Source organism: Penaeus monodon, chromosome 11 (genome assembly GCF_015228065.2).
Source record: "Penaeus monodon isolate SGIC_2016 chromosome 11, NSTDA_Pmon_1, whole genome shotgun sequence".
In the NCBI taxonomy this organism is placed as follows: domain Eukaryota; kingdom Metazoa; phylum Arthropoda; class Malacostraca; order Decapoda; family Penaeidae; genus Penaeus; species Penaeus monodon.
In genome coordinates this window covers 34,339,200-34,352,244 of record NC_051396.1, presented here as the reverse complement: position 1 = coordinate 34,352,244, position 13,045 = coordinate 34,339,200, and positions in this window count along the sequence as shown.

Below are 13,045 nucleotides of genomic sequence, written 5' to 3'. Positions count from 1 at the left end.
TTCATAAACATCGCTGTTTTAGGGGCACCGAGACTGGTCCTCATAACCTCATTCTCTACAGTTTCTAGACTAGCTAGTTCTGATTCCTTGAATACTAGTTTGTTAAGTTAAGTAAATTTATTTACCACCCTGGCTATCTGCTCAGGCGTGGGTAATTACAGTTTTTACATATATCTAACATAGTATAGAAGTCTGTGACTCTGTAACTGCACATGGTGAAATAGAAATACAAATCATACATCATACAAAGAATGTTACTCTGATATGTTATTTTTCATAAAAATTTTTATTATTTTTACATGGGAAATTTGGGATTAGTACGAGATATTTTTCCAAGGTATCGAAAAATTTAAAATTTTTCCTTTTTTTCTTTACCCTCATTTTAGGTGGTCTGAAAGGGGGTATCACATGACTTTCCGGATTTGTTTGTTTAAATTTAAGTTTACCTGCCGCGTAAAACAGCTAAGGCCCCATTAGCGGTAATACCTTTTTAAAATAAAAATATTAAATGTTTAAAATTTTAAAAAATCTATAAATAAATACCCCTAAAAATGAATAGATTAAAAATCAAACAAAAATACTATGCTCAAATTGTAAAAAATTATTCCCAAAAAAAATTTGCATAATTAAATTTATTGAAAAATTAGTTTTCCCAAAGGGAAAAATCAAAAAAGACCCTCTATATTACAATCCCCCCCCAATACTTTTAGATAGGGGAGACAAGTCATACGTTTTTGGTCGGGAGAATTTGCACATCTTTCCCTCCCTGTGCGATATTTTAAATGGCCCCGGGCACCCTACACTTTTGGGCCACATGGGCCCTTTGGGTGCCCGTTCCCTTGTTTTTTATAATCCCTTTCCCATTTTTTGGGGTTGGGGATCAAAGTCACCCAACTCCCAAAGGGTATCTCTTCTCTCGCAGTTTGTTTCGGGAGGTATCCCTTTCATTTTTCCTTCCCCTTTTTTCGCGAAGACAACCCCCTGATGCGGGGTTTCAGGCGGGGGGGGAAAGGAAAACGACATCACAAGGTTTGGGGTGGCAGCTCCCTTGGCCTTCCGATCAGCTCGCTCTTTCCCCATGATACCAACAGCGCGGGGGCACCCAACAGAGTTATTTTTTTACGTTTGACATCAGTGCGCCAATCTTAAAAAAACCCACCTACGGGCTGGATGTGATGAGTTTAAGCTCTTGATTCGGCAAGGCCTACGAGATTTCACAATATATCACGGGTAGAATGGTTCGTAGATCTCTAGCCCTCTTAGCTGCTGCAAAGAGGGTATGTAACTCCCCCATTGAAAAGGGGCGCTAGAAAAGACGGGCCCGATGCAGTTTTCCCTTTTCTGCCCCACTGTTTGCAAACCCCCACATTTTCAGTTTTTAAACCCCTTTTTTTTATATTGATCGATCCTTGGGTTTTAAAAAGTGCGAAAAAATCTCTCTCTGACTTTGTTTTGGGTTTTCCCCCCTTTTCCCCAATACCGACCAAATCCACTCATTTTAAATTAGCCCAAAGGGGGGAAAGGGGGGAATTTCCCAAACAGCCAAAACCTTAGTGAGACTTAAATTAAAAATCTTCCAAAAAAGTTTCCCCTCATTCTCCTACCATGGGAAAAAGGCTATCCTAAAGGGGGTTTGAAAACCAATTGGATGTAGGAGATCCTGGAATCCTTTGTATCTCGTTTTGTAAATCGGTTCATGTATCACGGTGTAATGAAAGAGGGGGTTTTTCACTCGGGCATACGGGGGCTCCACAGGGAAGCCCTGAAAGCCTTTACAGATTCTGAGAGCTTCTTTATGAACCGAGTCCAAAACCCGGGAACAGGGGATTTGAGATGAAAAAGCCTCACACCCCTAAAAAGGTTTCTAAAATAGGCACTTGGAAAAAGCCGCAAAAGCTTTGTGCGGTCTGCCCCCCAAAGGGTAGTTTGTAAAGAACCCGAAAAAATACTAAGCGCTTTTGTAGCCTTCATTTTTAATGTTTATGTGGGGCCCCACCCATGAAAGTTTTGGGGCAAAAATTAGCCCCCGGAAACTTCATCCCCTTCAAAAAATTTTGGCATTTGGGGTTTGCTCCTAAATAGGGGGAAAGGGATGGTTTTTTTTCCTCGTTTTTTGGAAATTTTTAAAAATAGCCAGGGTCTTGCGGGGGAAAATTCAACCCATGATATTTTGGGCCCACTGTACAACCTGTTTTATTGCACCCTGCATGTGTCCTTCCCACCCCTGTAAGCTTCCCCCCTGGGGGGCAGTCCCGTGAAAAGTAAATCCAATACAGATTAAATTTTTTAAAAGACAGAAATTTGGGAAAAACCCTTTATGGGTTTTTTTTTATAGAAAAGGGGCAAACAGGGTCACACTTAAACCCTCCCTTGGGGGGCCCCCTTCCAGTGATCTTCCGGGTTTTAGAAAAAAACTTTTTTCCCCACCCAAACTCAAAAATTTCCTTTTGAAAGGGAAGCTTTGTACAAGGGGTAGGTAATGCTCCTCAAAACCAATTTAATCCCATGCTTCCAAGTAGTTTTCGCAACCCTTTTTCAAGGTAAAAGAAGACTCCCAAAACATGCTACGCGCTGGCGAAAAAATTCTGTATAGTTTTTTCCATCCTTACAAGTGCTTGTGGTCGTTTTTCAATCTTCAAAAAATCATTTGATTTTGGGGTAAACTTTTTTTCCCTTTTTCTAGAAAAGCCAGTCCCTGAAGTTTACCAATTTCCCCAATCACTTGCAGATGCACGGGGAAAAAAAAATTGGGTCTGAAATTTCCTGGTGTGGAAGCACCCTTTTGCCAGGTTAGGGACAGGAATGATTATAACCCTTTCCATTGGATGGTACTGTACCTCCCTATAGATCCTATTAAAAGGTCCCAAAAGGGAATTCTGGGAGTTTTCCGGTAAATGAGATATCATTTGGTATGGGAAAATTTTCACTTTTCCCGGGGCAGTCTTTACAGCAGAGGGTGCAAAGGGAGAGTCCTCTCCTTGCAGAAAACTTTGGGAAGTTTTATGGAAGTTTTTGCTGCAGTCCCACTGAAGAACAAAAAATGGGTGGCATTCCTGTTCAGCCCGAAAATGGAGAATCGGGCATGTAAGATCTTTTTTTTTTGTGAGATTTGGCCATTATCTTCAAAGTAGGGGGTGACAGTTTTATGTGCTCTTCCAGGTCTTCCAAACCCTTTTCCCCAAACCCCCTAAAGGGGGGCCAAATTAATCGAAGAGACTACTGTCTCCATTATCCTTTTGGGCCCCTTTGGCACTTCCCGGGGCCCTTTGGGTCAGGTCTTTTTGTAATGGTTTAAGGTTAAAATCCCCGGGGGGGTCGTTTCAACTGGGCCTTTAAAGCCGCTTTTTCTTGCTTTTCAGCTTGTTGGCATTTATTTGACCAAAATTTGGGGACCGGGGTGGGTGTGAATTTATTAACAGATTTGAACACACTGGAAAAGATTTTTCCCGGAAACCTTGGAATACTGCAGGGTCTAAAAAGGTACCAGTCGGGATGTTCAAGTCGCCATCCCCTAATCCATTGGCCCGGAAAACCATTCACCCCCTGCAAAAAATATTTGGAAAATTTGGGCCCCTTCCATTTCAAGTCTTCCATGACCGCCAAGTGAAATTCATCTGTGAATCAGGGAAAACCAATTGGGCAGGTTATATTTGGGGAAGTCCCAGTTTTTAATTTTGGGAAATGTGTGGGAGTGGGCACTGTTAAATAAAAAACTTTTCTCTTAAAAACAAGGCCCATGGTCCTTTTCCTTTAGGGGTTTCACAAAGGTCTTTCCCCCGAGTGATGCCGACCATTTGGAAATTTTCCCCAAAAAGTAAAAAAAAAATAAAAATTGGAAAAAAAAAAAATTAAAAAAAAAATTAAAAAAAAAAAAAAAAAAGAGGAAAAAAAAAAAAAATGGGTTAAAATGAAGGGAAAAATAATTTTTGGGGGTTTTTCCCAAAAAATTTTTGGGATGAATTCCCGGGAAAGTTTCCCTTTGGGTTAGGGTATTTATTCTCCCCACTATTTTCTTTAAAGTTGTTTGGGAGCAAACCCGTGGGGCAATTTTGCCCCACACCTTTAGGCTGTCCCCCTTTTCCCGGATCTTGGGGGAATCTTTTTAGGGGTTGTTTTTCGCTTGGGAAATAGTTTTCCACAGGCTTCCTTTTGCAGACTCAGGTTTTTTTTCCCGGGGGAAAGGGCGGGGCCGAAACCCTTTTTTCAGGGGGCCCCCTCCCAGCCGTGGAGGCCCCCCGTGGAAAGTGGTGGAGCTGGAGCTGTCACCGTTTAGCCCCTTGGGTTTCCCCTTTCCCGGGCGGTCCAAAGCCCCCCTTTGGAAATGAGTCTTTTGAACAGGCCCCATGAAACCTTTACCTGGGCAAAGGGCGTACCCGAGCCTTTGCCCTTTAGGGGGATTTGCTAGCAAACGGAGGCCCTGTGGACGTGGTGTCCCGTGGAGCTTTCCACCGGGTTTAGGCCTTTCGAGCCTTTCCCCGATTTGGGTCCCAAAGGGCTTTACTTTGGGAGGACAAGTCTCCTCAATAGACCCTTCACCCTTAAATTTTCCCTTTCTGGTGGAATTTAACCCGAGGATTTTATTGGGGACTGAGGTTTTTTAAAGGGAAATGGCAGAGTGTGTGGGGTAAGAACCCCCCGGAGGGCAAGGGTTTGGGGGGAAGGAGGAATATGTGGATGGTTGGTTTTTGGGATCTAATATTTGGGTTACTAGTTTCTTTTCTCTTTGGGGGGGTTTGTCGGGGGGGTTTTGAGTGCCACAGGGAGGGCTGGGTTTTTTGATGGTGAAGTCAAGATAACGGGGAAACCGGCAGGCTCCCCTTGTTTGGTAAGGAAATGGGCCGTCCTTGTGGTGCTTCGCTGTTTTTCTGTTCTGCTAGAGGATCAGGGGAATTTCTGATCTTTTTTGGGGTCTGCAGCTTAAGTACATGAGGCTGGTAACGCAGGAAAAAAGGGGAGCCCACTGTCCAAAAGAGCGTGGGCATGGCTTGGACCTGTGTGACCCAACCTAGGGGAAAAATACGGAACTTCCCGGTGGGGTCGTGATTTCTTTCAGGTTAAATTCCCCCCAAGATAGTGACAAAGCGAGCCGATCGAAATACCATAACGATCATTCCAGTGGTCACCCAAAAGTGGATGGATGGTTTTGCATTACTAATTTGGGTTTTCTGGTTTTCTTATCCCTTTGGGGAGTGTTTGTTTGGTTGGGGGTGGGGCCCACAGGGTTTTGGGGGTGTTGATGGTAGCCTAATAGTTGACTAAGGACCCCCGGGGGTCCTTGTGGTGTGTGCCGGGTTTTCTGCTCTGCTTTGAAAATCAGGGAAAGCTGATCTCGTTTCGGGGCCCGCGGCTTTAAAAAAACAAGCAAATGTTTTTTAACGCACAGGGGAAAGGGGGCCCCGCTTTTCCCAAAGAAACGCGGACTGGCTGTGGACCTGATGTGACCCAACCTGGGAAACTACGCTGAACTTCAGGTTGTGGGGTCGTGCTGCTACAGAACCGAAGCAAAGGATTTACCAGGCTGTGCAAACAGCACAAGGGCACGTCGGTTTGCCTCTGGAAAACTAACAAATTTGTACCTTTTACATTGCTTAGAAGAAGCTTCTTGAGCTTCTTTGCATTGGTAACAGCATATTGGACCTGGCCCGTTTTTCATCCCTTGGGTGACCTGTTTACCACACTTTTCAAAAAAAACTTAGTTGTCCATTTTCCTTAAAACGGCAAGAGTTGGCTCCATGCCCATAACCCTGGCAGTGGAAGCACCACATAGGATTGGGCACATGTGGTTTTACCTTGAGGTGGTACCATGCCAACTTAACTGATTCTGGAAGGACTAACGTGTTAACAGTTAGATGGAGAACTGGTGTCGACTGTTCCAAACCATCAACTTTCTTCTTAAAACGTTTTACTGCCACTACATTAAAATTCTCTAGTTCCTCTAACAGTTTCTCCCCAGAATACCTCATTAGGTCACAGGAAAAGACAATTCCCTTACACTGATTGAGGGTTTTGTGAGGAGAACATGAAACTTGAGCCCCAGCGATGTCGCATATCGCACGCAGACAGTCACTTTCGTTTGGTGATGAAACCTCAACTATTAGGCTACCATCTCGCAGTGAGGTGATGCGAGGATCACGTTGACATACCTCACTTATTTTCCGATGTACTTCCGATTGATACACCATCAATGGTCTTCACTACTAGGTAAACCTATATGAAATACTTTCATATTTATCAGGTAAGATTTCCTTAGTGGATTGAGGAGGACTCTTCCCCTTTTTACCTGGTTTTGGAGCCCGGGAACCATTACAATTCCGATTTTTGCCCTTTGGAAGCTGGAAAGGTACCAGAGTGGCAACATATGATGTTCCGGAGGGAATGGTCAGGGGATTGCTTAGGTCGTCAGGAAGAGAGCTAGATCTTTGTAAATTTGTAGTACTGGCGAGATATTCGCATTGTCCTGTGCGACTTCAATATGGTATCTGGCTGTGACCGAGCTGGCTATGAGATGTCTGTCGGCCCACATGGCTCGGGAGCTGATCCCAGCAGTGAGAATAGCCTCCTTCTCTGGGACTTTGCTAGGTCCCAGAAAATGAGGATCTCTGGCTCCTGGTGCCAGTGCTCCAACCCGCATCGCTGGACATGGTACAGCAATACGGGTACAGTGGCCAAGGAGATCAACCACATTCTTGTTAGCAAGCGATGGAGGATCCTCCAGAACTGCATGGTTTACCAGAGTGCCGAGTTCTGTGGCACCGACCATAGACTGGTTGTGGCTACCCTGCCGGTCCACTTCAAAACTCCCCGTCCCTGCAGTGGCCACCCAAAGGTGTTTCACCTGGACAGTCTAAGGGAGGAGGAGTGTGCCCGTGGGTTCACCATGGCAGTCTTTGACCGATTCACAGAACTCGACAACCTGACAGACTCAGTTGCTCTGTGGGAGCTCTTCAAGCGCATAACACTCGAAGCAGATCAGGAGTCCATTGGTGTATGCCCAAAGGCAAGGCAGAATTCCATCTCCCTGGAGACATTAGAGGCCACTGAAGCGTGTCGCATGGCTTGGCTGAATGGGAATCAAGTCTTGTGTCATTCCATGGTGCGTAGGGCTCGGACACTACTGAGAAGGGACAAGGAACAGTTCATCAGGAATCTTGCTGAGGAGGTTGAAGGCCATTTCTTGGTAAATGACTTTCACCCTGCCTACCAAGCCCTGAGAAAACTGAACTCTAAGCCCTCCTCACAGATGACTGCAGTCCGATCAGCGGATGGACAGATCATCTCAGATCATGTTTGGGTTCATGAACGTTGGGCTGAGTATTTTGAGTAATTGTACCAGGTAGACCCTCCAACAGTTAGCTTGGATGCAAGCAATGTCTCAGTGCCTGTGCCGGACCCACCCATCAGTGAGGAACCTCCTACCCTAACAGAGGTTAGGATGGCGATTTCCAAGCTGAAGAGTGGGAAAGCTGCAGGCATATGTGATATCCCTGCTGAACTGCTAAAGGCTGGAGGTGAACCTATGGTTTGGGGCCTGCATACAGTCCTGACTGCCATTAAGCAGTCTGTTACCATTCCCCCTGCTGAGGGGCGTGGTCATCCCTCTCTGGAAGGGGATCGTTGGGATTGTAGCAACTACTGTGGCATTACACTGCTCAGTATACCAGGCAAGGTTCTCGCCCACCTTCTGAAACGGATCCGCAACCACCTACTGAGGCATCAGAGACCGGAGCAGTCTGGATTTACTCCTGGCAAGTCCACGATAGACCGTATACTAGTGCTTCGAGTAATTGTGGAACGCCGTCGTGAGTTTGGTTGTGGGTTGCTTGCAACCTACATCGACCTCAAGAAGGCGTTTGACTCGGTGCATCGGGAATCGCTATGGGAGATCCTGAGACTCAGGGGAATTCTGACACAGATTATTGGCCTAATAGCAAGCCTTTATACCAATACTGAAAGTACTGTAAAGTGTGGTGGGGTATGTCGAACTTCTTCCCTGTTAATTCAGGGGTGAGGCAAGGCTGTGTCCTTGCACCAACACTTTTCAACACCTGTATGGACTGGATAATGGGCAGAGCTACTTGCCAAAGTCAGTGTGGAGCAACACTAGGCAATATTAAGGTCTCAGACCTTGACTTTGCCGACGATGTTGCCATCCTATCTGAGTCCCTGGAGTCACTTGTGGCGGCTCTAGATGCATTTAGCAATGAGGCGAAGCCCCTAGACCTAGAGGTCTCCTGGACCAAGACCAAGATTCAGGACTTTGGGGCCTGTTAGGGGAACCCGTTCAGTCGGCGAGGACATTGAAGTTACAGAAAGTTTTACATACCTTGGTAGTGTAGTCCATATCTCTGGGCTGTCAGACCAAGAAGTCATTAGACGGATTGGTCTGGCAACAGGAACCATGAACTCAATCAACAAGAGTGTTTGGAGATGTCGGTACCTATGCAAAAGGACCAAGATGCGTGTCTTCAAGGCCTTGATACTACCAGTTTTGCTCTATGGAAGCGAAACCTGGACAATATCCAGTGTCTTGGAGTCTCGCCTTGATGCCTTTTGTAACAAGTCCCTTCACCGGATCATGGGGTACAGTTGTCAGCACCACATGTCCAACCGGCGGTTACACAGTGAGACTGGCATGGGACCTGTTACTTGCATAATCCGGGATCGCCAACTCAGATTCTGACACAGATTATTGGCCTAATAGCAAGCCTTTATACTGGTACTGAAAGTGCTGTAAAGTGTGGTGGGAACCAATTCAGATGATTCATGCTTGCGTCAAGGACGTTGAAGTTACAGAGAGTTTTACATACCTTGGTAGCGTAGTCCACATCTCTGGGCAACAGGAGCCATGAACTCGATCAACAAGAGCGTTTGGAGATGTCGGTACCTATGCAGAAGGACCAAGCTGCCAGTTTTGCTCTATGGAAGCAAAAACTGGACGCTATCCAGTGTCTTGGAGTCTCGCCTTGATGCCTTTTGTAACAAGTCCCTTTGCCGGATCATGGGGTACAGTTAGCAGGACCAAGTATCCAACCGGCGGTTACACTGTGAGACTGGCATGGGACCTGTTACTTGCATAATCCGGGACCGCCAACTCAGGATATATGGGCACCTAGCTTGTCTCCCTGTGGACGAACCTGCCCATCAGGTTGTCTCTCAGCGAGACAACCCTGGGTGGAGGAGACCTGTGGGATCATGGCTTGGGCAGCTCGATGTCATGAGGAATTAGAGATGGGCCGTGGGCCTGCCTGGAGACTCGCCTCGAGGGATCCCCGTGGCTAGGAAGCGAAGGGTGGATGCGGCCATGCGCCCTCGTCGGCATTAGCCCCTTAATGATGATGATGATGAAACATATTAGAATTCTTTATTTCCTCACCCCCCCCCACCCACCATGGAGTCAAACGAGGGGAAGCTATAGTTGGGGCTCAAAATCTCCCAACAGCCACAGAGGTAATGAGGAAATATTCGCAGCCACTATTACAGTACTAATGGCAGTCATGGGACCTATGCGCTACTAACTGAACAGTGCTTGCTTGACCCTAAGCATATTTGACCAGCCGATTAACTTGACTGGGCCTTGATCAAGCCACCCGTCTAGCCAGAATAGAGGACCAAAGAGGTGTGTCGCTAGCTGCAGGGCGCAGCATGCAGCATCGCTCAACCTCCAGGACTCCTGTCTCCTGGTAATACGGAATACCATGCACAGCAAACACACATGGGAGAGTTCTCCCTGGTCCAAGATGGAATGAACCATGTGTGAGTGCACCATCCCCTCTCATAGGCCTTGGTGCACCAGGAAGCCAATTTGTCTCATCCCTCACTGGTGACCCCTCCAGTACAGGTAGCCCTCTGGTCCGGCTCACCAGATCATTGGGACCTCAAGCCCCCCCAACGCGGCAAGGCGGCTTCCGTTAGGGGGGTGACATTCTGAGATACAGTGATCAAGTGTTCACTACACAGTCTACATCTAGATTCATCTGCACTTCTTGCACCGTGCAGTTGCCAGTACATTCTGTAACCTAACGTATTCTGGCAATAACGTCACATTGTCTGTTTTGACTTCGGTGCCACCCATAGGAAGGCTTGCTATCTATTTACTAATCGTAGTGTCTTATGATACAGCTTTCAGGCCTTTGTGTCTGTCAGATCTACTAGTTCTGTCTTATGAGAACTTTTTAATATATGTGCTCACCCAATTTTGTATTCTCATATTAACTTGATGTTGTAGTAAGCCATTTTTGTATACAGCGCAAGCACAACCAGCTTTGTATCCAGACTGTATGGATCTGTCGGTGTAACACTCATATACATCATCGCCCATAGGCACATATATGGAAGCCCCGGGCGAAGCTAGAACTTCGCAAATCTCTATTGTATTGTATTGAATTTTTTCAATACAATGATTGTGTTCCTTTACCGTTGCTAACGCAATTTGTTTTAACACACAGTTATGTACACTGTTTTTTTTTTTGTGATAGACATGTAAGGTGCACGATCAATGTTGAACTCTTCCATGGTGGAATGGATCGACCTTTTGGTATTTTACTAATTGGAACATTGAGTTTTGTAATGTTCATGGAGATTTTGTGTGTGATTAGTCATGTCTACTTGCGAGATTTTATGTTGCAGTTGTTTTTGGAAATCTCAGAACTTTGACCCCAAACATGGTGGAAATAAATACTATTCTATCAGAAATGGATGGTAAGTTTAATTCTGATCTCATGTTCACTATCCTTGCTATTCTCGGGGCGCCGTGGATAATCCTCATAGCTTCATTTTGTACTACCTCCAAGCTATTTATTTCTGATTACTTACACTTTATAAAAGCCAAGTAAAACAGTCTAGCGAGCTTAACATTGATGCCATGTTCTCTTCCAACAAGAACTTTCAACGGTTTCAATCTCTCCCAGAGTCTCTTCTTTAGAGAAAGGACCAGGTCTGCATCATTTATGTTCACCCCAATATATTTATACATATGGCATATGTCAAGCTCCTGGTCACCTATGCAAAAAGTGGGTGGGGGTATGATATATGGGTTGAGAGCCATTGTTTTCTCAGCAGAGATGACTAATCCACACTCAGGAGCCTTTGTTGTTAGTTTATCGAGAATTATTTGCATCCTCTCTTGTGATGATACTCTGACACATATGTCATCAGCATAGCATATAATGGATTCACCATCCCCAAGTGGGATATCTGCCACCAGCTTGTGCATGAGGGCACTGAACAGCATAGGGCTGAGAACTCCTCCCTGACGCGTCCCAAGTTCAAAAGATTATGAAGTGGAACTTCTCACTCCCCTGAACAGATCTGTTCGAAAGATACATTCTAATCCAGCTCAATATCTTACCCCAGATGCCAAAGCTTACTAATTGTTCTAGGATAACTTCTCTGTTTGCAATGTCAAAAGCTGACTTAAGGTCAAGAAAAAACAGTGTGCTTCCCTGGATTAGTGTGAAAAGTACTCTTCAAAGCAATGTTGTGTGCTACATCCTGATAGAAATCTGTACAGTCTGTGAGATAATTTACCTTGTAACCTGTACCTGAGTCTGTTCAAAATTATCCTTTTTAGAACTTTGCATACACATGAAATTGGTCGGTATTTATCAGTGTTTGATTTCGGTATAGGGATGATTAAACTGCACGTAAAGGGACCAGGCAGAATACCTTGTGACAAACTTAACCTGTATAGATTATCAGGTACCTGAGCTATAAGGCGGAGGACACTAATTCCATCCTCACCTGGGGCAGACGCTTTTCCTTTGACAAGTGCATTGTCCAGTTCCCACTCAGAGATCTCAGCAAAGTCTGAGGGATCGGTATCAGAACATCCAATCTCAATGGCAAATTTACGTGCACTTTTAGGCTGTCTAAGGTGTTCCTGAATATTTTTGGGAAGTGAGCTCAATTTGGACGCTCCAGCCCATTGACTAAGGAGCTTATCTGCTTGTGCAAGAGGACTATGGAACTGTGGGGTGTTAGTTGGTTTGCCTGAAAGTCGATTAAATTTTTCCAGACCTCCGACATTGAGGTGTTATTGTTAATGCTTTGTAGGAACTGTTCAAAGTGTTCATTTCTGAATGAGTTATTAATTCCCGTTGGTTTTTGTTAGCCTTAAGAAACTGAACAAGGTTGTCAGGGGTATTGTCCTGCTTGTAGATATCAAAAAGCTCCTGCACTCACTTTTGTTCCCTTAATAGTGTAGGGTCACCGACCCACTTAGGTTGTTTGGAGAGTTGTGAGTTGTAGTTCTTGAAGGTCTTCTTTGGACAGACCCAGGTGTTGTAGTAATCAGTGGCTACTTTCGTCATGTCCATTGAAATTTATCAACACTCGTTACTGTGTAATCGTTATACCAGTCATAAATACGGGATTTAAAGTGGTGCCAAGGTAAGGAGGAATAGAAATTTTAAGCCTATTTGTTTTTGCAGACCGAGTATTATCAACAGCATATCTCGTTGCTATTGCAAAATGGTCACTAATTAGCTCTGTTGCAAGCATGCTACTAACGTTTCCATGCACAAGATACCTTCCTCTTACATAATCTAGCCTGCCCCCGCCACATGAGTTTGCCTGTCTGTATCATATACTGTCGTAGATTTATTGTTCACAGAATGTCGAAACTCTTCGCCATTTTCTCCAAATGTCCCACAGTTCGTCTGTTTCCTGCGCATCTTCGTCGGCGTCATTTTTACTGTCACTGTCATCACTGTTTTCAAATGATCTGTCGTGCGTAATAATAGTATCAGAGACCTCATTCATATTTTCTACATTACTAACATCATTAAAAAGCACATTTTCCCTGTCTACACAATCACTTTTGTTTTCCATAATCATTTTTTTCAATTCAGCAATCTCTTGCCTGATGTTTTTTTTTTTTCCAATTCAGCAATCTCTTGCCTGATGCTTCCTATTTCCTCGGCTGTATCCATGTCTTTTTCACCAATGGTTTCTCATGTGGCACTGTTTCCTAGGATGGGGAATCCCCCTGGCAGTTGCGGGTATTCCTGTGGCACTCTAGGCATCGCCAATTCGCGGTCGATGGGTA